The 26248-nt window shown below is 38.8% G+C and overlaps 1 long non-coding RNA gene across 2 annotated transcripts; it reads left to right on the top strand.

Moving 5' to 3' along the window:
• The first annotated feature begins 4589 nt into the window (after positions 1 to 4589).
• On the top strand, positions 4590 to 25359 carry LOC309874996. Of its 2 annotated transcripts, XR_014316954.1 has the most exons (5): positions 4590 to 4753; positions 5753 to 5895; positions 18415 to 18594; positions 23300 to 23395; positions 24845 to 25359. It is a non-coding gene; the product is annotated as an uncharacterized lncRNA (long non-coding RNA). The 2 variants fall into 2 exon arrangements; XR_014316955.1 differs by lacking the exons at positions 23300 to 23395; positions 24845 to 25359 and having other exon boundaries at positions 18415 to 20367.
• The last annotated feature ends 889 nt before the right edge of the window (positions 25360 to 26248 follow it).

The following is a 26248-nucleotide window of genomic DNA, read 5'->3' as shown; positions in this document are numbered from 1 at the left end:
TTATGTTTTTAAGAGAAAACATCAAGGCTTTGAGGATTTTTTTTTTAAGACTTAACCAATTTCAGTTATAGATTTATTTTCTTGCTTTCTTCAAAACCAAAAGATCAGTATTTTGAGATCAAGAATAAAAAAGAATATTTTAAGAAAAAAGATAATAACAAATCAAAGAAATGCATCTGATACCTAAACTTGAATAAATTGTTAACATCAATAAGCTATTTAGGTTTTTCCATATTCAGTTCTATAGGCAATACAGACTGCAAGAAACAGATGCAGCTGAAGTAGATCATCTGGTTTACGAAAGTAAGCAACTATTTCTGCTGAACAATCAGTTAGACAAAACTATTAAAATGCAAATGCTTTCATAGTAGCTCTGTAAGCAAGCAGAAGAAATAGCACACACTTGGAGTTACATGTTTCTTCAGGGGCAATGAAAAATATGTTTGTTTATTTTGTCCCAGATGATTCAGGAATCCCTGTAATTCTTGTCGCAGGTATACTAAATAATTGGGAGCAAATTTGTAAATTGAAATTGTAAAATTCTATGAAATCTAAATAACAGTTACTACAAGCTCTTGATACTTACTAAAATATCAGCTAGCAGGCAACAGATGCAATCTTAGAGAAGTGACATATTTTAAAGACACTCTGTATCCCTGTAGTATGTACCATTGTGCACCATTAGTTAGAAGCATATCTGAGCAATACATAAGTTGTGCACATATCTCTTTTAGTGCCCAACACATTAATGTATTAATATTACAAAATGTCTTTGTTCCTTTCTTCTTTGGAACATAATGAGCTTCCTTTCCCCACATATCTTAAGATATAAGGGGATTTTAAGATATGTGGGGAAAGGAAGCGAATATATGTCTTATATAAGACATATCGTACATTGTTCCTGGGGCTTGTGATCCAAGAGCCCCTGAGTAGTAGAGGTGTCTGTGAGATCTGATGTGAAGCCCTGAGGTGAGTTACGCAGTGAGAGCAGCATTGGCTACCACACAACACACTATGAAGGTTTGGGTTCCCAGCGTTATGACAGTCTTTTGAGAGCAGGCCCAAAAAGGCATCCTGATCATCAGCATCCAGCTTAAATACTCTTGTGTTGGATCTCACCGTGTTAATGTTGTCGTACTGAGCTGGATGGTTAAACTTTTGAAGGAGACTGTTCTGCCTTATCTGCAGATTATGGGAGTTTCAGGGTCTTCAGAGAGAGGTTATCTCATTCCTGGTGTTTGCCAAGAAGAGGTGATGAAGCTTGCATGGTGCCTTGAAGATGAGTTTCATTCTCCTGCTATGGAACGGGTAATTGTATGTGTTAGGCAGTACAGGTTCCTGGTTGCTTGGTTTAACAAGTAGCTAGAGTTGTTAGTCTGAAGTACCACATCTCTTCCAAAGACAGTAGACGTTGGAACACAGAAGAGGGAAAGAACAAGAGAGGAGTATTCTGTGGGTAAGCACCTCAGAGAGGGACAGTCGGTGACCAGAGTTTTGTTCTGTGCAGCACTTTGAACACAGCAGTCTTTTCGAGACCTGGCAATGGGACTCCAGATGCCTCGAAAGGCCGTGTGGTTCAGATGAAGACACACTTAAATTCATGGGCAAAGTAAAGACCATCTTTGGAGATGGTCTTTAAAAGATGTATCTTTTTGCTAAATTCTACCAGTTGTTTCCATAAGTGTTGCTGGAATGGATTTATTCTCTAGCTTGTTGATGAAGATATTTGTGATTCTTTAAGCCATGCCTGCCTTGGCACAGTAGCCTTTTTCCAAAACACCACGTGAGGGTGTTCACTTCAGAGTCTGACTTGTTTCTGCTACTGCTTTCTCTCTCATCCTCCGTTTTTAGAGGCAGTGTCTTTCAAGGCACCTTGCTGCAGACTAACTTCCTACTGTGCCTCCTAATAATGAAGGTGTTGGTCATACGTATTCACACCTTCCAGGCTTGTTTATCTTATTATGCTTCGCCCAACTAAGGGTAATGAAGAGTATCTTACGGCCACAGGGGCACAATATGGGGCCAGAGGCAAGTGCTATAATTTCCTAATTGTATTTTATTTAGCAGCAAATGTGTATATTTATGTAGATGTATTTACTTACATATGTCTGGAACGTTAATCTCAACTGAGTAATAAACAAAAAAGGAACTCTGATGATTGGAAGGAGAGTCTTGGCTGAAGGATTTGGGGGGAAAAAAGCTTTGGGATCTACAGGAAAAAAAAAGAATGTTTTTCTTCAGTTTTTCCAGAAGTCTTTTGGAAACTTTTACCCATAGTTCAAAGAAATCAGCATCACTGCTGATTTTTCTATGTGCAGATTTAAAAGTAAAAACTTACAGTGTTGCACCCTGCAAGATGTTCTCAGCAAGTAAATATTTTAATGAAGTTGCTCTATTCAAAAACTTTATTGCATTGAGAAATTACAATTCCTATGTACTGTTGACTACTTCTACCAGTAGGTCCTTAAAGAGTTCTGATAACTCTTTTTAATGAGCTAATCTATCTATATAGAAATGTTTCTCTCTATATAGAAATGTTTAGCAAGCTTTTATGGAAAAGTGTGCACTTCCCATATATTTATGATAGGATGTTACTATTACAAGGATTGTATTGTTGATTTTTATTTCCAGTATTTTGTTCTTACTGAACAAAAGTAAAGGTTTGGAGGTGGAGGTAAGGTTGGTCAACTAGCAAATAAAAATATTTTAAGGACCCCTATTTGTGAGACAGATCCATCTCTACCATAAGAATAAGTTTTTAAATTATTAAAATTATTAAAAAAAAAAATAATATTTTACATTTTTTTTTATATAACTGATATACCTGTCAGTTACTTTCTGTGTACTAGCTAGGTTATGGTTGACAGGGTTCTCATTCTTAACTAAGCACATGCAGCTCATCTTTGGTGAGCAAAGGTGATGCTGTAGATAATCACTTTATCCAAAGATTTCCGGGAGATAAGGTGTTTCTCTTTGGGGGAGAACAAAACATGCCTTCACACTTCATGTGGTTTCCGAGCTTATGGAAACATAAGAGGTAAATTTGCTGGACTCATACATTGTAACTTGAGCTTCAATACATTTCTGAATTTCTGTCCCATGTATATGCATTTATCTTTGGTCTGTTTTTGGAAGGTATTGTGATACAAATCACATGTCAGCAGGAAGATGCATCCTTGTTTTATTAGGTGATTCTGGTCTCTTAATTCAGTCATCTGGGACATCCAGTTCAAAGTGTCTTAAAGGGAATGTGCTAGTTAGAACAATAAAAATTAATAAATAAATAAAATTCAGCTATTTTCTCCTTTAAGGAATACTTGAGGAAGTAACTAAATTTTGTTCCTTTTGAAGCAAAAATGTTGTGTATTTTTTTTTCTTTTTTTTTTTTTTTTTTTTTTTTAAGAGTGCAGCCTGAGTTTGCAGATGCTGTTTAAAACGACCCAGTAAAGCAGATAGCGGTGGGAGTACTATTGTGCAACTGAACTACAGGGATTTTGCTGGAGAACTACTTGCCTGTTATTGTCATTGACAAGGCAGAGATAAAGCAGTGGTCATTTCCAAAGCTGTGGTCTGGCTGGGGAGGAGTAATTGCTTTTATACATATTTTTCAAGCCAGAACACACACTTAGTCGGTATCCAGTGTTTTTTTTTTTTTTTTTTTTTTACCAAGATTCACAATTATCGCAGCATTGTTGCTGAACGGAGTTATTTTTAAATGGAAAGGCATTCTGAAAAGAATAGTGCCACCTTAGTGGCACGCAGAAAACTTTTGTCAGCTGAGCTCCTGACGGAGCCTGGCAGCAATTCAAAGTGTGGTTTGTCTCTAGTAATTCCATTAACATTTCAAAGGTTGACGATGTTCTGGGAATTACCCAGCAGGGATTATTATTTTTTATGTTAAGAATTAGTACTCTGAAGCTTTGCCTGTGCGAGAAGTGTTGTAGCTGTCTCGCAATAGGTAAATGTACGATATCCAAGACATTAAGTTCTCTATCAGACATTTTGCTGCTTTATCTGTATTGGTATAATTAAAATAGCAGTCCTCTCTCCCTACAGTGTGAATAGAGCTGTATCAGTATAAAACTATATATATTGGTAGCTTATTTTCACGTGGAAGGAAACAACCTAGGAGGGCTGGCACAATTCCAGAAATTGTTTATTGTTTTATTTCAATTATATTGCAGTTGCTATGCCCTCCTAAACTATTTGCAGGAGACCTTATACCAGGAGAAACTGACTTCACTCTTGTTTATTTGCCCTTATCCATAGAGACCCATAAAAAGTTGCACCACTTCAGTTTTATAGGTTCAGTTTGTCTTTGTGGGCAAGCTTCTCTGTTACACACATCTGCATCTATGCTAGAGGATATAAATGATGAGTGTTTTGATAATAGTAATGCATCTTCATCTCTGATATAACCCTAATCTACTCAGTTTATACTAGGACAAGTACAGTTTAACAGCATATTTCCATCTGGTTGCTTACAGACCCGCTGCCCCTCCAAATCCTAGCTTCACTCTCTGTTGTTCAGTATGGAACAAAATGATTTACGCATTCTGATCAAACTTTCACTGCTGTTTTATAGATCAGTGTCTTGCCTTGCTTCACTGATGTGCAAATGAAGCTCGTCCAGAAAGAATTACCTAAGAAAGAATTAAGAAAATTGAAGTCAGAATATCTGCACTTGGATCACTTGCAAATAAGGAAGATCTGCATGCACGTGTTCTCTAAAGATAATGTTGAACAGATCCAGGTAATTCCAGTTTAAAAGCTACAGACGAGTGATCTTGATTCCCATATTAAAAGGGGAGGAATTTTGTTGGGGAGACAACCAAATCCGTATAACCCTTCTGCTCTAAGACTGGAAGCAGTAAAGAAAGGACCTAGTCGGAGACTTAACTAGCAGGAACAGAAAGAGCCCAAAGCCCAAGGGACCTTTGACCACTCGGAGAACATTCACTAGCTTTAATTAGCTGTTCTCTGTCCTATGCTCACTTGACTGTGTGTTCCACTCCTTCCTTCTATTCTGCCTCTTTACGTCTGCTTCAATCCTGTTTACATCATATGTTTTTCTTCCCTCAATCTGTCCTCCTTGCTCCGTATTCCCTTCTACCTTCTTTGCAAGCAGAAGTCACCGCCAAAATAGAATTGCTCTTGCATTTACCACAGTCATGCTGTTTGTGCTGTGTGTGAACTTTTCCCCCATGCTGTCTTATCTGTTTAGGCTGTAAAGTTGTTGGTTGGGTGTTTGGTTGTGTGTGGTTTTTTTTTTTGTTTTTTTTTTTTTTTTTTTCCAATCGGGGATCTTTTACTCTTCTGTGTTTGTGTGCTGTCCAACATAATGGAACTTCATTATAAGGACTGATATTCATTAGTCCTTAACAGTCCTTAGATGTAATTAAGAATAATATCCCTTTATCTTTTTTTTTTTTTTTTTTTTTTTTTAATAAATCGTTTCCAGGTCAATGAGTACACTTAGTGAGATGAGGTGTATTAGATGTAACAGGGTAAGGGAAACTTTGATTTTGCAGTCTTGCTGTAGGTGAATTAGTCATTTAAAGGTATAGGTGTCAAAATGTCTATACTTCTATTCAGAAGAAAATTCTTTTACTTGGTTTTATTACAGTCCAAGATACTATGATAAACAATAAAGATTTAATTTTACATTGACCATGTTTGCATTGTATTTGCAGTGGCTTGCAAGTTTTTGGTTTGTTTTCCATGTTTCACAGCTTTTAAATTTGTTTTCTAGAAACCGTTTTGGCAGCTGCAGGTCCCTTGTCTGAAATCCTTTCAGAAGCTTGAGTGCAAAGCAAGCAAGTACTAGTGATGGGTGCGAATGGATATCTTAAGGATAACGGTGGATATGGCATCTTCAAAAACGGTGGCATTATGGTAAGCATCTGCATGTAATTTATGAAACAATACGTGATAGTTCTCAGTAGAATGTGTTTGTATCTCTGAAGATTTATCCGATCACTTAATGTTCTTCTAAAATGTTGAAGGTAAGAGGATTGCTCTGTATCCTGCAGCATTTTAAAGTCTGAAACAGCGTACAACTACAGTTTACTTAGCAGTGACTTTTTCATGTTAAAAAAAGTAAATGTAACTTTTTAGGAAAATAAGCTATTTTAGAGTAGTAGTTCAATGCCATTTATGGCTCTCTGCTTCTGAGTCTGTTTCTCTGAATACTTACAACTGAATATTTTCAAGCTGCATTTGAAAAAAAAATCTGATTTTTGTTTTTTTGCATTCAGACTGAATGCTCTAACCTTCAGTGACACATTTTATCACTATGCATGTAACTGTTCTAACAGGCATTATCAGAAACAACCCAACTTTGCAGAAGATACAAAACACATACATATTTGTTGACAAATTAATCATATTTGGAGGCTTTTAATCCTTGTATTGATTTTAAATATATATATACACATTATTATTGTTATTGTTGCTAATATTATTATTATATATGTGTATATATATATAAAACACTAACATATTAAATTACTGGTACTTCTTGGAAGTTGATCACACTATTTGAATAATGTACACAATTAGATAATCCAAGTAGAAACACCAGTGGAAATTTTACTGTAACTACAGTCCAGTCTAGTAAAAGTGGTTCCTTTTAATTTAGTCTTTGAAATAGTTTAGGCCAGCAATTCCTCAGGCAAAAAAATCTTGTTTCCACTAAACCAAGTTATGTTTTTATTTGTGTATATATTGATTTATTGAAATTCATGAAAAAATTGTGCCTGTGTTTTTCTTCCTCCTCTTTGAATCCTGGTGGTCATTACTGCAAGGAGACAGTTTTGCTAACAGCAGGCAATTCTTAAAGATTTTTCTTAGGAATATTTTGAGGTCTTGCGTGTGTATACGTGGTGTAGTAAAGAGGTGCAGAGACTGAGCTTTCTGCTGATGAGCTGGTTCCAGAACTGAGGTGGCTGTTCCAGCAGCGTGCTACCTTCAGCAAAATTAGGGTTTTGAGCTCTAAGAACTCTTAATTTTAACATGCCATGCTTGTAACTGCAGTGGCTCAGGAGTTGATTCACAAGCAGATTAGGTTTTAATTGAATGGACAACGTTAAGGTCTGAGTGGTAACAGTGTTTGGTCTGCTGCGTGTCTGTCAGAGCTGTTAGCGCCCAGCTTGGGTGCACAGTCATGCTGACACAGGTACCTGCATGGGCACCTGGTGAGATGTGCAAAGCTTTTGTGTCCTGCTGAGGTAGGAGTACCAGCCTGGTTGATGCAGTCTAGTTGCACTGTACTCATTTTCACGGTATAGTCATGCTCCAAAACTTAAAAGTTACCTAAGGCTGCATTAATTAAAACACGAGTATCTTCACTAAGGTAGTAGAAGAGGAAACACTGAGAATGCCTGGTAGATGAACTCCTCTGAGGTCTGTGACCAGGCGGATGATACTCCAGAGGCCTGATATAAAGCGCACGTATAAAACCTGCTTTAAGAGAGTTTCTGAAAAGATTAGTATGAGCCCTCTTCCCATTTGAAATTAGTTTGATATGAAAATGACTAATCGTGACTTTATTTAGCATCTATTTCTGCCACACTCAGCTTTTCATTTTTACTTTCTAGTAGGGTGGAAGAGTTGATCTGACCCTCAAAGTGGTGTGCACACTTTCCAGTGCCAGAATACAAACCAACAGCTCTAATGTACATACTAGGTTCCTCAAGCTGTACTGAACAAGTGTGTGTGCTAGACAGATGAATAAAAGCTTAAATATCTGTTTAGATATGTTTATAGGTATTTTTTTTAATTGCTGTGATTCTATGGGTCATTGTAGTAACTTGGGATGAAGACATTAGGCTGCTCACAAGTTGTTTTTTCTTTTGCCCTGCTGATCTTTCACTCTGGTTCATTACTTGGCAAATGCTTTCTTATTTATGTGATCTGTTTATATTTTAAATCAGTTTCTAGGAGGAAACAAAAACAAAAAAAAAGGGAGCTCTTCTCAGTTGTAAAACCCTTCAGATTCTGAAGGATGGTATCAATCAAGAAAAACATAGTTTGCAGTTTCCATGTCATAAAGGTATCTTATCTGCAATAGTTGTAAAAATCAAGGCTGGAGTGTTACTTATCTTTTTCTGTTGATCTTTTCTGAGGTGACTGTACTGAATGGTATTGTTTCAAATAAAAGCAGTTAAAACAAATGATTGACTTGTGAAAGAGTTGTTTGGCATTTAGTATTTAATTCCTCTTTTGCTAAAGCATTTTTGTGATAATAACTTTATTTGTGACACTCCGCTTCCACTGGTAGGTGGAAGCCTGAGGGGGAAAATGTTATACTTCTTTCACAATTCATTAGTTTGTGGATGTTTCTGTTATGTTGTTTCCACACTGAATGACTCATATGCTAAATGAACATACCAGCCTAAAGGCGTGCCCTCGCCATAGCAGCCCACAGTGAAACTTGATGCCATTATATATAAAAGTACAGAAGATGCTCGTGCCCATTTGAATCCTCAAAAAGTTATGTGCACGTCGGACATGTGTGCTATCAAATACGTAATGTGTCTTATTTCAAAAAGTTGTTTTACCCCGATTGCTCTTTTTCACACCGTTAATTTGCTGTTTGTGTGCAACATCTGTCTTGTGAGTGTAAGTTGGAACCGAGAAACAGTGATTTTTTTTATTATTATTATTTTTGTAATGTGGTGCAGTTTCAGGGCATTCATTCCTGGACTATTTGATGAGAGACTGTGGAAGTGCTTGCATTGCCACATTGTATGGTATTGTAATGTGTTAGACAGATTCAGAAACATTTTTATTTGTCAGGTTGATAGCACAGGTCTAATGCTCTCCATAGTGAGAAAACATTAATTAGAGTGAACCAGTTGGCCTCTGGTTATCTTAGCTCTCCTTGAATTGTGCATTTCTTACCGAGTCAATTTTTTCTTGTTTAACAAAAATATCAAAGACAAAACAGGTTTACCTATTGACAACATGTCCCAGAAATTCTCACTTATATTACAGAAGCTTTATACTGGAACACGACAAGAAGGAGGTCTAAAACTGGTCTGGGATTTCAGTCCTCCATTTCTTACAGACCTTGTACCCTGCTGTCTGTTACCTCTGTTGCGATATGGAGTATTGAAAAGAGCACAGAGTAAATTGTTTTCAGATAGTTTTGGATCTTTAGGTGTTGTGTTGTTCTCGGTGGCGGTGTGTTTGTTTTTATTTCCCAGGTATTGTGTAGCAGTATTAACTATAAGCTGCCATTGATTTGAACATTGAAAATACATACACAGCTCCAGAATTTTTGTTCTCTGGATGACAGACTAATGGCTTTGATAATAGTAAGATAGTATAGAGTAAATAAAACATCATGAGTCAGGTCCTGTTCTACATTGCATGGTAGGTAGTGGAGGAGTTTATGCCAAAGGCTACAGATGCATTTATCTTAAAGCATGGTCTTGCCATAAATCTTTCACTTAACTCTTCTCACAGCCATACGCAGCGTGAAGTTTTTCTGTCAGTGTCCCTATTCATTCTCAGGAGGTTATCTCTGCTTACCTAACTCTAATTCCACTGGTCTGGAGCTGGTCTGTCAGTCCTCGTCTGGCTTGTGGTGCAAAATTGTAAGTGCATTCTTGGAAACTACATGTAACTATTAACAAAATCGACCACAGTTTCCATAGAATATACTGGAAGGCAATAAAAATAGCAATTTCAGTGTTATTTCAATTTCCAGCACCCCAGACTGAGTCATCTCAAGTCACTTAATGTCTCACTAGGAGAGTATAAAAGGTATAAAACCATACCTGAATACGACCATTTGATCTTCATTTAGTGCTGAACTGTAAGGAGAAAGTCTCAGAATCAGAAGTCTTCAGCAGTTTTGCAGAGGGCAGCATCTCTGTCTTCATGTCAGGCTGCATTCACCCTTCCAAAAACGTAAGCAGCAGCAGAATGGCAGGCGTTGGGCACCCTGGTATATTCAGTACCCATCTGGGAGTGTAAAAGGTGCCTCTCTCCAGCTGCTTTTCCTGCAGTTCTGTGTCTGAATATTTGTTTCTGATTCTTCTGTTTCTGCATCTTTGGCTTGTAATGGTTTAGACGTGATTTTTAAGGATTTAGATCCCTCCTTTGTCAGGAGAGAACCTGGAATCTTTAGTCCTGTTCTCCCTTTTCCACCTGTTTCAGAGTATCTTCTTTTTTTTTTTTTTCCTTTCCTGTGCTGCATGATGAAGACGCAGAGCTCTCCAGTTAAGTTTAGAGGCTGGGAGCTGAGGCCATAAACCTGGATTTCTTAGAAGCGCAGCCAGTTCTCATGGCAGGTGCTGAACATACCGACCTTCTCCTTTCTGTGTCGACCCATTAAGTGCCTTTATCTGCAGACACTACTTTCACCCGCAGCCCTACAGCTCTGCCAGTCACCCAGGGGCACTGCAAGTGGCCTAGGGCTCTTCTCTCTCCGACCAAACACTACCTCGGGGCAGCCAGCAGCTCCCTCACAACCTGCCAGGGCTGGGGTCAGGCCCTGCAGGGAAGGAGAGCTGCCTGCAGCTTCTGTGTGCCTTGAAAGCAGCCACGTAAATACTAACAGGTGAAAGCATTAGAAACTGTAAGAAATGTTTTGTTTATTTCAGGAAAATAGTTGGCACAACACAGGGATGAAATGAGTACAATCAGTTTACTGTGTGAATCGAGGCGATTTTATTGTTTTGTTCATGCCACTTTTCTCTTTTAGTGTAAACTTGGATCTTCCCTTAATATATATATACAGTGCCAGATGTTCGTGTTTAAAAACATGCTTTGGCTAATAGTAAAATATCTTCTGCTTAATGCCTACATGATACACGCTACAAGATAGGTGCTCTACTCTGACAGCTACTGCAGCGTATCTGGGTGAACTCTTTAATATTTAAAACAAGATGTTAGGAATAAAAGTGTTCTGGTCATTAAACGAGAATTAACGTGGGAAAGCAGCTGATTTATAATCTGACACTTGGCTTCTCTAGTGCCTGTTGTAAAGAAATGGTTCTCTTAAACTGTACATTAATCATGAAGAAGAAGTTCAGAAATGCCTCTTTCCATCCAAAAACTTTTATTACCAATGAAACGGCTTTCATAGTATTGGAATGAGCAAATAAATGTCTCAAACGAGAAATTCCTTCATGTCCAAATGAAGTTAGTTTGCACCTCTTTCCCAATGATTTATTTATTTTTTTATTATAATTGTCTTCCTTCTCCTCAAAAAGGAAAAAGGGCCTAGGACAACTTTGCAGGTAAATGCACAGTGAAGTATAATTTGAGTTATGCATATTCAGTACATATTTTCAAACATATAATAGCTTTAGCTAGAAAAGCAAAATGTCCATTTCATTTTAGAAAGTGGTTGCTATTTGTCAGTGGGGCATATTATTAAAATGATCACAGGCAAAAGCTGTAAATCTGGCAAAGAACCATTCTTTTGCTCCTAATTTCGTAGCCTGTGTGTTTTGCAAAACAGAGCAAGTTAAACAAGGGGGATAAATTTTACATTCTGATTTCCTGGTGTTGACGGGCCTGCTGCTTTTGGAGCATAGATGAAAGGTATGCTGCCTTTCGGATTCAGAAACTGCATATTGCCTTTCTGCAGCCTGTTGGCTTTGCCTTTGTGCCTGACAGCTTTTCTGTTGTTGTGGATGGTAAGGTCATCTCACACCCACAGCTGTGCATCGACTGAAATCTCCTTCTCTAACAGAACCAGTACCAGTACCCATGTTCAAGTGTCCCTGCACAAAGTTCATGTAGCTATTCAAATTTCTCAGCTTCTGTCATCCTGGTACCAGCTTTGTTCTCTCTCCAAGAAAAAGTTCCCAGGCTATCTTGCTGGTTCTCCGCACTGTCTATATTATTGACTTTTTGAGTCTTCATTTGTTCCCCCTATTGCTCTGTAGTGTATGTAGCTCAGCCGTTTATTCCTGCCCTGTTTACCTGACCCAGCCACTTCTTAAGCCACGAAGGCCCTCCCCTCTTTTGGCAGTGCTGGCAGCCTCTCCTTTTTATTCCCCTCTGTGTCCTACCCACAAACACTTCTATTCTTTTCACCTTCCCAGGTGCTGTGGAAAAAACTCACAAACAAAATATAGCCTCATCCGTATGCTGTTTTTCATGTCATTTTTCCTGTTTTGTCTTGTCTATCTTAATAAAATTAGGACTCTCTGCTCTTTGAGAAAGAATTATGATTTTCTAATTGTCTTTATAATGACTAGCAGAATGGGGTGATGTGTTTTCTCGTATTTGCTGTGACAGTATGCGTTTCAAACCTAAAACAGGATGATCTAATTGAGATGACCAAGCAGTATAGTGGTGGCATAGTAAGGAGTTAGTGCTTTGGCTAGTTCCACCTCCCTTATTTAGAGGTGATTGGTAAGTAGCCACTTATGGAGTGTTTTTTTTTTTTTAAGCAAGATGTCATGGGAATTCTTGTTAAAACACTTTATTTTTCTTTTTTTTTTTAATCAGTTCAGTAAGGGGAAGAAGCTAAATTTCAGATCTTTGAAAACAGTAGTCAAATTTCTAAGAAACTGACTGAAAATGAAGGAAAAAGACATTTTAGCTAAAACTTGCAGCAGAGAAGAAGGTTTCTATCATGCTGATTTTCATTTTTCATGTGTTTGTCTTTACTGTTTAGATAAGAACATCTATCTAAGCTTCATTTTTTTCAAACATTTTCAGCTATGACTTCCCTGTTGTTAATAATACTTAATGCAAACTGTAGAAAACCTTTGATATTGTGAATAAAAGTTTAGTAATGGAATCAACTTGCTATTCCTTTTTTAATTAATATTTTTACATAGGAATTCGGTTGGCTTAACCCACAACAGTTTCCTGTTTCTCAGTAACTGTATCCCAATGCTTCAGTTGATGTTAACCCCAAATATGTTTTGTCCTGATTTCATTATGTAGTAGCTTGTTTAGTCTGTACTGTTGTTGATAGGGACGTTTAATTTACATTAATAACTCTGGATTTCCCCGTTAATCAATGTGGATAAATTACATGTGTGAAAAACATTTCTGATCATCTTTGAGTTTTCCATACTTGAGAAGCTCCTTGGTATTTTTCTTGTGTTACGAGATAGCAAGCGTCGCAGCGTCTGATCTCACCTCTTCAGAGCATTTATTATTTTATGTGATGTCTGCTCATAACACTCTTGGTTTTAAACGTGCCCGTTTCTCTTCATATGATAATTCCGGTGTTTACTAATGTTCACCTTTGAACCCGTCCCGCTTTGGAGAAGGGGTGACCTGTGCGACGTGTGGCTTTTCTGGTGAGGTCACAGGATTGATTTCTATAATCCTATTACGCTGTTTTTCTACTCGCTCTCTCCCATTGTCTAAGCAGTCTGTTTTGCTACTTTTATTTTGATTGTAGCCGCGTATTGAGCAGAGATTTTTGCTAACTGCCGAAGTGCTGCCCTACTTCCTTCCTGAGGCCAAGGCATCTGGTGTTCTTTCGCGTTACAGCTTAACCGATCGAGCGAACAACTTCCATTAAAAAGAGGCAGCCTCACCACCTCCCCTGCACCTGGCACTGGCATTCAGCTGTCCCTCTGATCCGGTTCGTGGAACTATGCTGTTAGAGCAATCCCGATCTTACCAATAAAGGCTCGATTCTTCTGTGGGTTTTGCTCCCTGTGCAGGCTTACCAGAGGTGGCTGCTGCGAGGGAAACAGAGGAGAGCATAGCAAAAGGAGGAGGAGATAGAAGTGGGGAACGTGTCCTTTCTGCAGTGATCTGCATCAGAGCCGTTTAACTAGCGTAAAACTATGCAGGGATTTGTAACAGAAGCGTTAAGGTTGGTATGAATGTAGCATGGATGGAAAGGCACGTGTAAGCATAGGGAGAAACAGCAAAACGAAGGGTTAAAGAAGTGGCATATACTGATAACGAAGAACACCGTTTCCAGGACACCATCCTCAGCAGTATCTGTGTGCCACAGCACAGATGATTTGCCCGCGGAAGACCTTGCATCCTAAGATCAGGAGGATGGCAACAAGGTTGTAGTATATCACATATATCATTCGTTTTCCTGTTAGCTGAACAGGAAAAGAGACGGCAGGCAGGCGTTTTAGACCTAAACAAGGAAAACAGACAATGGGCAGCAACCTGGCCTAAGATTTATGGAAGCCGAGGTAAGCAGGATCCTGAGGCGAAGGACTGTCCTGTCATAGCTGATGGTCCCTGAAGGATATCCTAAAAGATCTGCTCAGAAATCCAGCTTGTTACTGCTAACTAAGAACAACTTCTGCACCGCGTTGAGGCCTTGATAGTTGACAGCTCTTGTTCTCTGTTGTGCACGTAGTAGTTTGGAGATGCACATCGTGGTGCTTGTAAGTGAGCATGAGGGTATGAGTGAATTACATCTCTGGGAGAATAAATGTCAGTAGGTAGAATTGACTTCTTGTAAATTTTGTAACTAACTTGCTTTCCCCTTGTCTAATATATTGAGTTTTATTACACTAAGGTCTCTCCCGTTAATTTGAAACCTCATAAAATAGAGACTGTTTTCTCTTGCTTTTTGTGTTTCTTTTTAGCATGTGTTTGTTATCTGTTGTCATCCCAACTCAGTTTGGCATTTTTGTGGCCCATTTGTTTATTTTAGTTAGATTTTGCTTTCCATGATTCTGAGTAGCCACAGTGACTGCAGCTTAGGTGCCACAGTACCCGCCCGTACCACTTTCTAGTTGATTGGCCTTATGTTATGGAATATTTATCAAAACAATTATTTTGAGACTCATTGCCATGAATGAAAATGATTATAATGCAATAGGACACGTAATCCAGTATTTTACCTTGTTTCTTCTCATGGGTTCTGCCTTGTTTCTTCTCATTTGTGGCTCTCTGTTCCTTCGGGGTGTATTTGTTTGCTTGCCTGTTTGCCTTGTTAGGGAGGATACTTCACTCACTTTTGGCTTTGGAAGAACTTCTTTTCTGTTATCTGGTTGAATAGATCCAGAACAAGAAGTAGATCATCATCAGTATTAGTTGTTCTATTCAATTTATTTAGTACATGATGTTTGGTATGACTCTTGCTTATTGTTTATACTAGGCTCAGATTTCCAAATTTGTCTGAAAGGCTCCTATTTGATTCTAATAACTTCTTGAAGCTCATTGTTTCTTCATAATGTTTTATTATCTTTTTCCCAGCAATAAACATGCTTTTGGAGACTCAGAGCATGTAAGATGTATCTAGGCTTTTTGCTTCCCTATTTTGGCCTTTAGGGCCTTCCTTATGTTACTAAAAATCTCCTTTTTAATAGGGTACATTTAAAATTCAGTAAGTGTAAGATAGAGAAGCATGCATTGTGGGGCACGAACTCTTTGTGTTTAAGAAGCAGCTCCTTATATTTCTTTATTTCACTGCATTTTACCATTTTCTCATCAATTGTTTCAGAAAATAGCTTACGACATCTGTCTCACATGACAAGGGTTTCCACGGTCTGTTCCAATGACACCCTTTCCTCTGCCAAAAATTCTGCATGCATCCTGGATCCATGTATACCTTCCCATCTCCCATGTACGATACTCTCTTCTCGTTCACAGTGTTGAATTGTATTGGGGATTTGCCCGTCATTCAGAGTGGGGACCATCTGGTGCCAGCTGTGAACACATTCCAGCTCTTTGTTATAACATGAAGGAATTCAGAAAATCACACAGTTAAAGTTGATGCATGGCTGTGAGCCTTCTACATGGCTTGTGTGCATACTTATACAATAATTACGTGATTGGGTACTGTTTGATAAAACACTGTATAGCATTAATAGGCTTTTTTTTGGGCATTACTGTAAAATAAAGGAGTATTGGGCATTGAAGTTCCTGTGATGCCAGCTGCTACGCAAACTAGGGCTGAAAAGAATACCTACATTTCTAAAAGTTCGGAATGTAAACATAATACTGTTGAAAACAGAGGGTATACACAGATGAGAAGGGAAATGTTAGGAGTTGAGGGCATCCATGTACCTAAATCGAGAGACTGATGTTCATAGATTATTTCAAGTTAATGCAATGAGACTTTTTTGGAGGACAGTTTAGAACACCTGAGGCATTCCTTCATCAAAACTGGTCTTCGTAGGAGCCTCTCTCTCCGTTTGCTGTGGAGATCTGTAAATCTGTGTCATACATCAGATGCTTGTCTACTTTAGATATTAAAATCAGGTGGGTGTATACACCTTCTTGTCAAACACCGCTCGTAGGCAGTAGTGTGACTGCTTGTTTGGGGGCAGGAGGGAAGGCATCTTAGTAAAGTGAATTTCAGAGGAGGCAATGAAGAAAAGCAGTGACGTCTGTTTTCAGATATTTAAGGGAGTTTCCCTCAAGTGTGAGGTGTAAAACAGGAAAAGGCATAAGAGGTTCATTTGGAAATACAACATGAGTGATAGTGGAGCTGGAATCTGAGCTCCTGATACTGAATGACAGAGGGGAGATAGGAAGGGAAGAGGTGCATGAAGCATCTGGGATTTATTTATTTTTTTCAATGAATGTATGAGATTTTGGGGAAGTGTTTTAGAAAAACAACATAAACAACCGAAACCGTATAATCATATGCTTTTTTTCCCAGTTTTATGTCTTATGAAAACTGCCCTAGCTTGCAATGCGAACAAACCGCAGCTGACTTCCTGCTGGTGATTAAGGAACAATAGGTGCAGCGGTGAAAAGTCAGGAAGGGCCTTGAAAGTGAAGACAAGGAACAGAAGCTCGTGAGAGCTGGGGATATGGTAACATGCTCTCCAAGTGAGTGAGAAGGAAAAGGGGCTTTGTGAGAGTATTCTGAATGAATGCAAGTGAGATTAGGCTGCATTTCTCAAATGCACAGAAAAATGTTGCTGAACCAAAACGTGGTGGCGATGATGATAACCTGATTGAATGCTTTAGTTGACTGGAAGAATTAAGAAAAGTATAATGCTGGAAATGTTATACTGAGGGTATCTGCAAATTACGGATGTTGGGATTTGGAGTAAATCTGGGGTCTAAGGTGCTGCCAGCATTGTGTGTCTGAGCAATGGGTGGGATGATGATGAAGCTATGCGGCTACGTATATGTCAGTAGCAATTAAGTCATTCATACGAAAACCTTAAAGAACTGTCCTCTGATATAATTGTATCGTTAATTATTTGGAGTTATTCAGTACGATTGCTTCCGAAATAATGTGGTTTAGAATGTAGTCCACCTGCCAGGAAAAATTGGGCTTTGGTTGGTTTGGTTTGTAATGTTGCAGAGGGATGAGTGGCCTGAGAAGGTGAGTTCTGCATTTGTTGTGGAGTCACTGGTCTTTTTATTCGTTTATAGTAATAATGAACACCACGTACAGCAATTTCTTTACAATTGAATCCTTAAGTCTTCTAACAAGTGTACTCCGTAGCACTTCAGTAGTATAATTAATTGGTTTGGTTCCTTACTCAGTTCCTGCCTGGTTATGCAAGAATTCTTCACAGTAGGAGGAAGCTTTCGGTTTGCTTCAGGCCCTTGTAGCCAGGCCCTGTACCAACTGCAGCGATCCTTTCTCTTCCCCTTCAACGTGTCCTGAGCTCACAGGTTGAGAAAGGGTACACAGCAGAAAGGGCAGAGGAAATAACATCTGCACTTGGCAGATTTTCTGTTGCCTTGCAGTCTTGTGGGCACGGTAGCAAACAGGTGTGAATTAGAATTGTTTCTAGGCTCGTCTCAGTTAAAACAGAGATGAGGTGACCTCAAAAAAAAAAAAAAAAAGCCAAACAGCTTTTTTATTATTATTTTTCCTTGTTAGTTCTGAAACAGAGAGAGTTCAGATCACTAGTCGTGGGTATATAAACCATATCAGTTGTATGTGAGATAACCAGAATTTGACACTGGTGTAAATGTGGGGTTATCTGTTCTTCATGATGTGCAAGCTTCTGACAGGTACGTGGCATACAAGTGTTACTTGTGCATTACAGAGGAAATAAAGATTTTTCTATCTATCCCAAGCTAACACAAAAAATACAAAAACATCATGTTTTTCCACATATTCCGGAAACAGCATCTCTTGCATGTGTATCAGTTTCCTCCTATGTAATTGGTCCCATGTCAGATGTCAGCAAAGTGGGTGTCCTAATGTCAATACGCATAGTGAACAGAAACCTTTACATACAGTATTTTCATTTATTTCCCCCCCAATAGAAATAATAACAACTTGAGCCCTTATCTCTCTGTCAGTGGTACAGACAAATAAACATCTCTTTCTGTTACTTTCAAGTATTTATATCCTTGTAGAGTAATTTTTAAACTTGGTAGTTTACTTGATATAAAAGATTTTTCTGTGCCTTAAACCAAATAGAAGATGTAGAACTATGATTGTTGATTCTCCTAAATGTGTTTTGTCTTTTTGTTTGTTTGTTTTTGTTTGTTTGTTTGTTTGTTTGTTTGTTTTTTTTTTTTTTTGGACAGAAGGTGTATTTATATTGATTTGTCTGGCTACATCTGGTCTCAGAAGACACAACTCTACAATAGTAGGGGGAAGAACGGTATCGTACTCCTGGACAGCAGCAAGAATGACAGCCCTGATGAACTGGCAAGTCAGACTGAAGACTGTTAACATCCTCCCGAGATGACACAAGAAAGTCACAGGTAGAGGGAAAGCACGGGGCCCTTCCCTTTTTCCCTGTAGGCTGGATGCAAGCGCTGTCGCTGAATTTAGGATATCATGATGTTCCAGAGTGTAGCCCTTGGTTCTGTGCTCGTGCTCCATTGTAAAACTCTATGGTGTCTTCACTGCTGCTGTTACACATTCCTGTTACATTAAAGCCTGCGTTTCAGTGCAGGAAAACCTTAAAGTAGACGTTTTTCTGAAATACCACCTTTTCTTTTTGGCGATTGTATATTATGCTAGCTATATGCTACTGTAAGCTATTATTAGTACAGTAGAGAGAAACATCAGCATAAGAAGTGACTTCATCTAACGCGCTGCCAAGCTAGAACTTCTCACAACCTTCAGATGGGCACAAGAGAGTGTTTTTATAGCAGTAATATTATTTTCTGTCAGTTTTACAGAGTTTTAAAATACGGTAAGATTACCTCATTTTCGTTTTTGCCACCACATTACTAAGAGACTAAAAATCTACACGTCTAGAAATGAGGTGTTGGTGATTAAGATAAAAATATCCCCTTTATTGGTTTTAGGCCGCTCTCATTTCTTTAAAATAATAAAACAAATCATGTATAAATACGAAAAAACAGCAATATGCAGGAGGTGAGCAAATGCACACTGCAGGTACTCGTGGCTGCCTGAGGGGGAATCTACTGTGATCAGTTAATGCTGTAGAAACCTCTTTATCCACAATATCATCGTAGCCTTTTCTGTAGCTGCAGCATTTTGTGGTAAAAACGTAAATCTTTTAATAGTCTAGACACTCAGATTATTTTTCTGGGACTAGTTTGGTGTCTCTTTAGTTGTGGGCTGTGCTACCTGGTTCGTCCTTGTTCTCTTAATACATTTATTTATATATTTTTAGTTCTGCCATTGGTCTTTTTCCAAATGCACCTTGATAGCCATGGGTCTGGTTGAGTTAATGGGACTCTGACTAGAAGTTAGTGCTCTAAAGATCTGACTGTAGGCCTGAACCTGAGTTTTTACTTTATTCCCCTGTCTATTTGCTTCTAATTCATTAAAAATGTCCTATAAAGTGTCTTTGAGACCTAATGTACATCTGCTTTAGTACCATTCATATCCTATCTTCTCTGGATGTTGTCAGACACAGTTAAAATATTTCTGTTGTGTCATGTGTCAAAAACTCTTGATGGATGTGATTACTGTTTGTATTTTTACATTTAATGGCTTCACCTAAAACAGGAGAGAGAATCAGCTGTGTTTTCAGTAGTTGTGGTATTTCTCTTAGTACAGATTCTGAAGCCAGAGTAGCTACTTGAATTGTATTCAGGTAATTTTTAAAGGTGTTGGTAGATTTGATTTTTAGTCTTTGGGCACAAAGTACATTTATTTTATTTTGCACGGTGCTATTTTCTTAGTAGCCTATTATTACTAAAAGCTTTCAATATGATGATACACTGTGTTGCAGCCCAATAAAATAAGCAGGAAAAGGCAATAACTTTTACTAGCTCTCCTGTTGTTTCTCTATTTCTGTGGATGCAGTTACATGACATACTATACAGCTGGAAGGGAAGATACTTTTATTTTTGTGAATTGGGTAATGTCTTCTGTTTACACAGAATGCTGTTCCCTGTCCTATTCCATATGACTGTGTTACACGTTCATTGAGTGCTAAAATTAAATAGCCACGATACAAACTGTAAAGGACTTTGCAAATCACATTAAAAATAGAGTTAGAGGGGAAAAATGGATATGCTCCATCTCTACCTGTGTTAGTATTTATATTGCATAGACTTTTTAAAGCAAGCACGTATCAATATAGGAAAATGAATGGATGAAAAGATCCAAAACTTTCTGTGTATTTAGCAAGTCTGGAATAGCTTCATTTTTTTTTTTTTTTTCTAGGCTTATTAAAATGATATCTAAAAGCTTTGCAGTGTTTAATGGCTTGTTGCATATTCCCAGAATGACAGGAAAGCATCGTTGTCCTGCTGTACAACCGAGAAAGCAGCCACTCGGTCCGAAGTAAATCCGAGGTTGTTCCTTGGGTCCTGCTGCATTTTAACCTCCTGCCTCCAGCTCCCTTTCTCCCGCAAAAACCCAAAGCCTCCATTGTAGTCAGACGCTTCGTTTTTCTGCGCACAAGGCCTAAGGTGTTTCAGTTTGGGCTCCCAAATGAGGAACACAGCGTCGGTGGCCATCTGCCAAGGTGTTTGGTCTGCCTCGCTCCTTCTCCGCAGAAAGCCGATGGCAAAGGCAGAGGCAGAACTGAATGTTCCTGTGTGGCGTTCAACTGCCTTAACCACATGCCCATTGCTCTCTTCCTGCAGTTGTCTGTCTGCTTCTCCGCACAACTTCGAGAGCAAACACATATAGGAACCTATAAATAATCTAATTCGATGCACAACCCTGATTCATTTCCTGAGCAGCGTGTGTCCCGCACACGCAGGGCGGCCGCGCTCCTGTGGAAAACTTGAGCAGAATGGATGAGGCCGAGTTCATACTATTAAGCATTTAAAATATTATTCTAATGCGGCTTATTATAGCTGTAGCTTGGCGTATTTTTAACAAGGGATGAGGGAAAAAAAAAAAAAAAAGAATGCTTGTATTTATAGTCGTGACTGTTTTCCTGTCTAACGTTTGAATGTGGATATTCAGCTCGGTGAAATACAGAGCATCGACCAGGAGGAGGAGGCTGGTCTCCTTAGGGAGAAAGGGGAGAAAGAGTTCTGGGTAGCAAACACCTGGGCAGTAACTCTATTTTGCCCTGGAGTCTCAGGGCCAGTCCGTGGAGAGTTTACCCAAACTTTTATTTTTCTCTTCAGCGTTTTCAGCCCAAGAAATGATCTCTTTTGGGGTTTCTTGGTGCAATATATGTTGGGGGTGTTTAGTGTGTTGCTATAATCTATCTGCTAGTAGCATAAATAAATAAAAGGTGTTTTTTCTATCCATTTTTTTTTTTTTTTTTTTTTGCTGGAAAACAACAGAAGGCACTCCTCAACTCCCAGTTTTCTTAAAAAACAAATAAAATAAAATAAGTCACAGTTGTTCTTAAAAATACAAAGCAAAACCTTTTATAATAGAAAATTATAAAACTGGTCTCAGCTTCCCTCTTTAATCTTCCCAGTCAAACAGTGTTTGTAAACTACCAAAGGTGGGGTGCAGGCTCTGGTGACAGAGCAGGGGTACCAGGAATCACAAACTAATCTTTATCTTTTATGCTAGAATTGATTAGGATGATACGATTTTTTATTTTTCCCCACAGAAGTCTTGCTGAGCCATGGGCTAGGTTTTAGTTTTTGTTGATGTTCTGCCTTACCCGTGGACGATGCCTGAGGTCTAGTGACTGAGCTAGTGATTTTCTATGAGGAAAATGAAAACCTCGTGCTTGGCTTTTACATATTTTTCTCTGGGTTATGCAGTCTTTACCCACAAGCCATGGAGCAGATTTGAATGTCCTGTAAACAGCACTGTAGCTAATCCTGAGATACACTGGGAGGTGAGAAATTTTTTGGTCAAGCCATTCATTGAAATTCATTAAAATCAAAACACTTGCAAAATTAGATCAGTTCCGCTGGCATTTTCTTGCAAAGAAAAAAATGAAAACCCTGCTCTTAACACCCCTTTTTAATGGATCAGTTTGCAAAGTTTCACAGCTGTGGAGAAGTTAGGAGCAGGAAGAATCGGTCTCGGCAGGGCAGAACACCTTAAGCCAGGATCTCAAGGCAGCATTTTGCATCTGGAAACCAAAGCCTGAAAATGCTGCATGTCCTATCAGACAATGTTGTGTCATTGATTTATCACGTTATTTCATCTGATGTGTTGATGGCAACCTTTTGGCAGGGATTGTTTTCCTTTTCTGGTGTTTCTTTTATTTCTTTTTCTTTTTTTCCTTTTTTTCCTTTTTTTTTTTTTTTTTTTTTTTTTTTTTTAACAGCGCCTACTACGAGGGAGCCCTAATCCATGACTTGGCTTCCAGGTACTAGGATAATACAAGTAGTAATTATGCCTGCTGCTAAAAATTTTCTACCTTATTTCCATTTGCATTTGTTTGCCTTCAGCTTCCAGTCATTGATTCTTGTTATTCCTTTCTCTGATAGATTAAAGAGCTCTTTAGTACTCACTATTTTCTCCCCGGGAAGGTGCTTTTACCCTGTAATCAAGTTACTTCTCAATCTTTTTTTCCTTTTTTTTTTTTTTTTTCTTAAGCAGATTGAGCTTTTTATGGATTTCATTGTATTTTTTTTTTCACGTTCTTGGATGATTTTTCTGTCTCTCTTCTATTCTTTCTCTAATTTTCCTATTAAAAAGCAGAGATATAAGACTGTATTTTACTAGTCACATACACAGAAGTAAAATTACTTCACTAATTACTCCTGTGTTTGTATGGACAGAAATTGATGATGTTGAAGGTTGAGTAAAATAAACATGCATTTAGTGTGACTTCAGTACATCTGGATGTGTAATTATCAGAGGACAAAAAAAGGATAGATTATTCTAAAAACATGGAAATGCTTCATAAACTTCAGAAAGGCTGCTGATTCACAAGGAGTGGATGTGCAGAAGGGGCTGCGAAAGTATTTGTGTTTCTGCTGCAGTTTTTAAGGAGATAATAGTGAAATAAAATCTCTTTTAAAAAAAAAAAAAAAGAAAGGGCAATATATCAAAACTGTAGGTACTGTAGATTACATGATAATACATATTTTTCTTGCCAAAATTTTGTAGGATTGAATGCAAGCCCTTTGTGAGTGACAGTGCCTGGGCCACGGGAAGTAAATGAGTGGATGTGAATATATGCCTCCTTTACAGCCAGTTGATTCTGTGAGTAGTCAGTTGCTTATCTTTGGAAATCCTAGAAATGATATGCTGCAGTAGAAGAAGTAAGGTAGTATCGATAATTTCTTCTGTTATAAAAGTAATCACCGTTATGCCCTGTAAGATTTCAAACAATTAAAATCCACAGCTTCAAAGAAATTCTTGAAAGTTTTCCTACTGCTATTCTTTTTCATTTTTACTCATATTTTAGGAAAAGGCTGAATTAAATTTACCTTACAGAGATTCGTCAGATGCCTGTGTGGTCAAAGCATCTTGACCTACCCAGTGGCTTTCATGCCTATCATGCTGTCGGCATCTGAACCTGAATCCACACTCCCAGATCCATGCTTATCCATCATGGAAACCATCAGATTTTCATGAAATTGAGCCAGGGACAATTTAAGTTGATGCAGATCAGTTTAATGCAAGTTTCTCTGTGTTGTGTCTTACCCAAATCTGCGGTCACCACATTGGCCTTCTGTCTGAACTGAATTGCTTTCTGACTTCTAAGAGAGTGCCTTTCCTTTGTGGCAGTGAAAGTGAGGCATGGTCAATAAAAGATCTTTAGTTTTACTGAAACAAATTAGTTCATGGAACCATGGTAAATAAGGAAAAAGGAAAATTAAGTTAACGTAAAAGACTTAGAATCCTCTAAAGCTCCTAAAAAGAGAGTAAAGGTGACTAAGGACAGAAAAGAAAGCCAAGTGGTCTTAGAAAATTATACTTAGAAAATACTTAGAAAATAAACAGGTACTACAATTTTGTGTTAACCAAAAAGTTAATGCTAAGGTTTTGGTAGTGCAGGATGATTCAGGGTAGAAGTTGTCCCCCTGCAATGAGGAGCCTCTAGAGCCATTTTCTGTGGCTGGACAGAGATGAGAAGCGGGCATTCCCTTGAATGCTTTTGGGTATCCCAGGATAAGTCAGTATAAAGGATGTCATTTCTTACATCCTAGATTGCCTCGGTGTCTTCTCCCACATCCTGGAATAGAACCCTTAAATAAAGGGAGATGATGGATCTGGGGGAAAAAAAAAAATAATAAAAAATAGAAGAACCAGAATTATTGCGATAGGAAGTGGAGAGGGTCTCCATAAGCATGCTAACATGACTTCATTTCTTGAAACAACCGTGTAAGAGTTGATCCTCCTTCCTGAACTAATAATACTGGGACAGCTGCATATTGTGGTAGATGTTGGAAAAACGCAGCACCCACTGGAGCATAATACATACTGGATAACTATTCTGGAAGTTGGGAGGAGAGGGATAGTGTCAAGAAAGTTATTTTCTCTGTAAATAAATGCTGATGGTGAGGGTTTGTTGAGCAGGTACAGCTGCTACAGTTCATATTCCAGCTTATCTCTGCACAGGAGTGTGGGGGAAAGGAGAGAAAGTGGAACAGAAAGGAGACATGGAGAGGGGATAACCGTTTTTTGAGGCTTCTTTTGCTCTTTCAGGATATGTTCTTTGCTCTCCTTAAACAATTCACTCTGGTTTGAAAACTGCTAACTGCGAGGACTGTCCTGCTGCCGTGAGCCCTGATGCCCTGTGGAGCTTGGAGACGTCTTTAGGCTGCAAGCCACACGCTCTCTACAGTGCATATCGCAGCCCAGGTTGGTGGATGGAAACACCTCCTTAAAGACTTCATTCCGAAAAGCCTATCATCTGTGTAGGAGAACGTGTGTGGTATTTGTTTTCCTCGTTTATGGTTTTGTCATGTTCGAAGACCCTTTCAAGATCCTTTTCTCTGTCAGGACAGCTGCAGCTTGAGAAAAGTTGTAGGGAGGGGGTAGGAAATGTTATTCTCTAAGTAGAGCCCACAGGTGACTTTTACAGTAGTCCTAACAGTCATAGTAACTGTATAGTAGTGTTGCAGAACTGTAGTATGGCATGTAGTAGAGCATGCTGTAGGTGTTTGATCACTGTGAGTCCTAGAGTGCCAGTAAAACAGTAACCAAACACCGTTGTGGGATTTTTCTTTTATTTATTTATTTTTTCTGTCTATAAGGGTGGCTTTTGATATTTTGTAGTACTTGCAATCTCTCTTAAGCACAATATCTTGTTGGGAAGTTAGCAAGTTAATGTTGCAGAAGATGCAGAAAATTCTCTGAAAGAACGAGGAACACCGCGTTTTCTGTCATTGTGCTGTCAGGGGAGAGATGGATGCTGCTTGGTGACAATCAGATACACTTGGCTGTATTCAGCCAAAGGGCAGGACTGTCCTGCTGCCAAACTACGCAGGTTCCTTTTTGAAGCTGTAAGGTGAGGGTTGTTTCCCTTAGCAGTTCCTGGAACTGCTTGCATGCAGTGTAGACATCACCGTGGATCCTGTATAGTTACCAGGAAGAGTGATGTGTGATGCATCCCCTATTTCTTTGGATATCAGCATCCCATAAATTCCCATTATTTTTCTGCCTTGCAGAGCTGATGCTGTGCTAGGATTTCTAATATCAGGAATGGAGCTGATGTTTGCTGTCCTAGGTATTTGCTGCATGTTCAGAAGTAGATGGCTCATCCTGCACTGCAGATGCAGACACAGTCCTGTATGAAGGACCAGACTAAAGGTCAGAGTGATGTTTGCATATTTTGTGTTTTCAGAAAGCGTACACATGGAATAAATAGTAGCTCTGTCCCAGTACTGTACCTGGCTCCAGGAATCTTAACAAGGTAACATCCCAGATGGGAAGGAGCAGGTCCTTTTGAATGTTCTGGACTGGAACGCATCTTTGTGGAGGTTCTGGACTGGATAAAACAGGAAGGAAAAGAATCTCTGATATTTTTCACCTGAGGCCTGCTTGAATTCTGCCTGTTCGGGTGTAGAAGTCTGATGCCAGTGTCAGCATCAGGGGCTTACCTGCCTC

The sequence above is a fragment of the Aythya marila genome (genome assembly GCF_965140915.1).
Source record: "Aythya marila genome assembly, chromosome: 1".
NCBI lineage: Eukaryota > Metazoa > Chordata > Aves > Anseriformes > Anatidae > Aythya > Aythya marila.
This window is presented reverse-complemented; position numbering and strand designations above follow the sequence as displayed.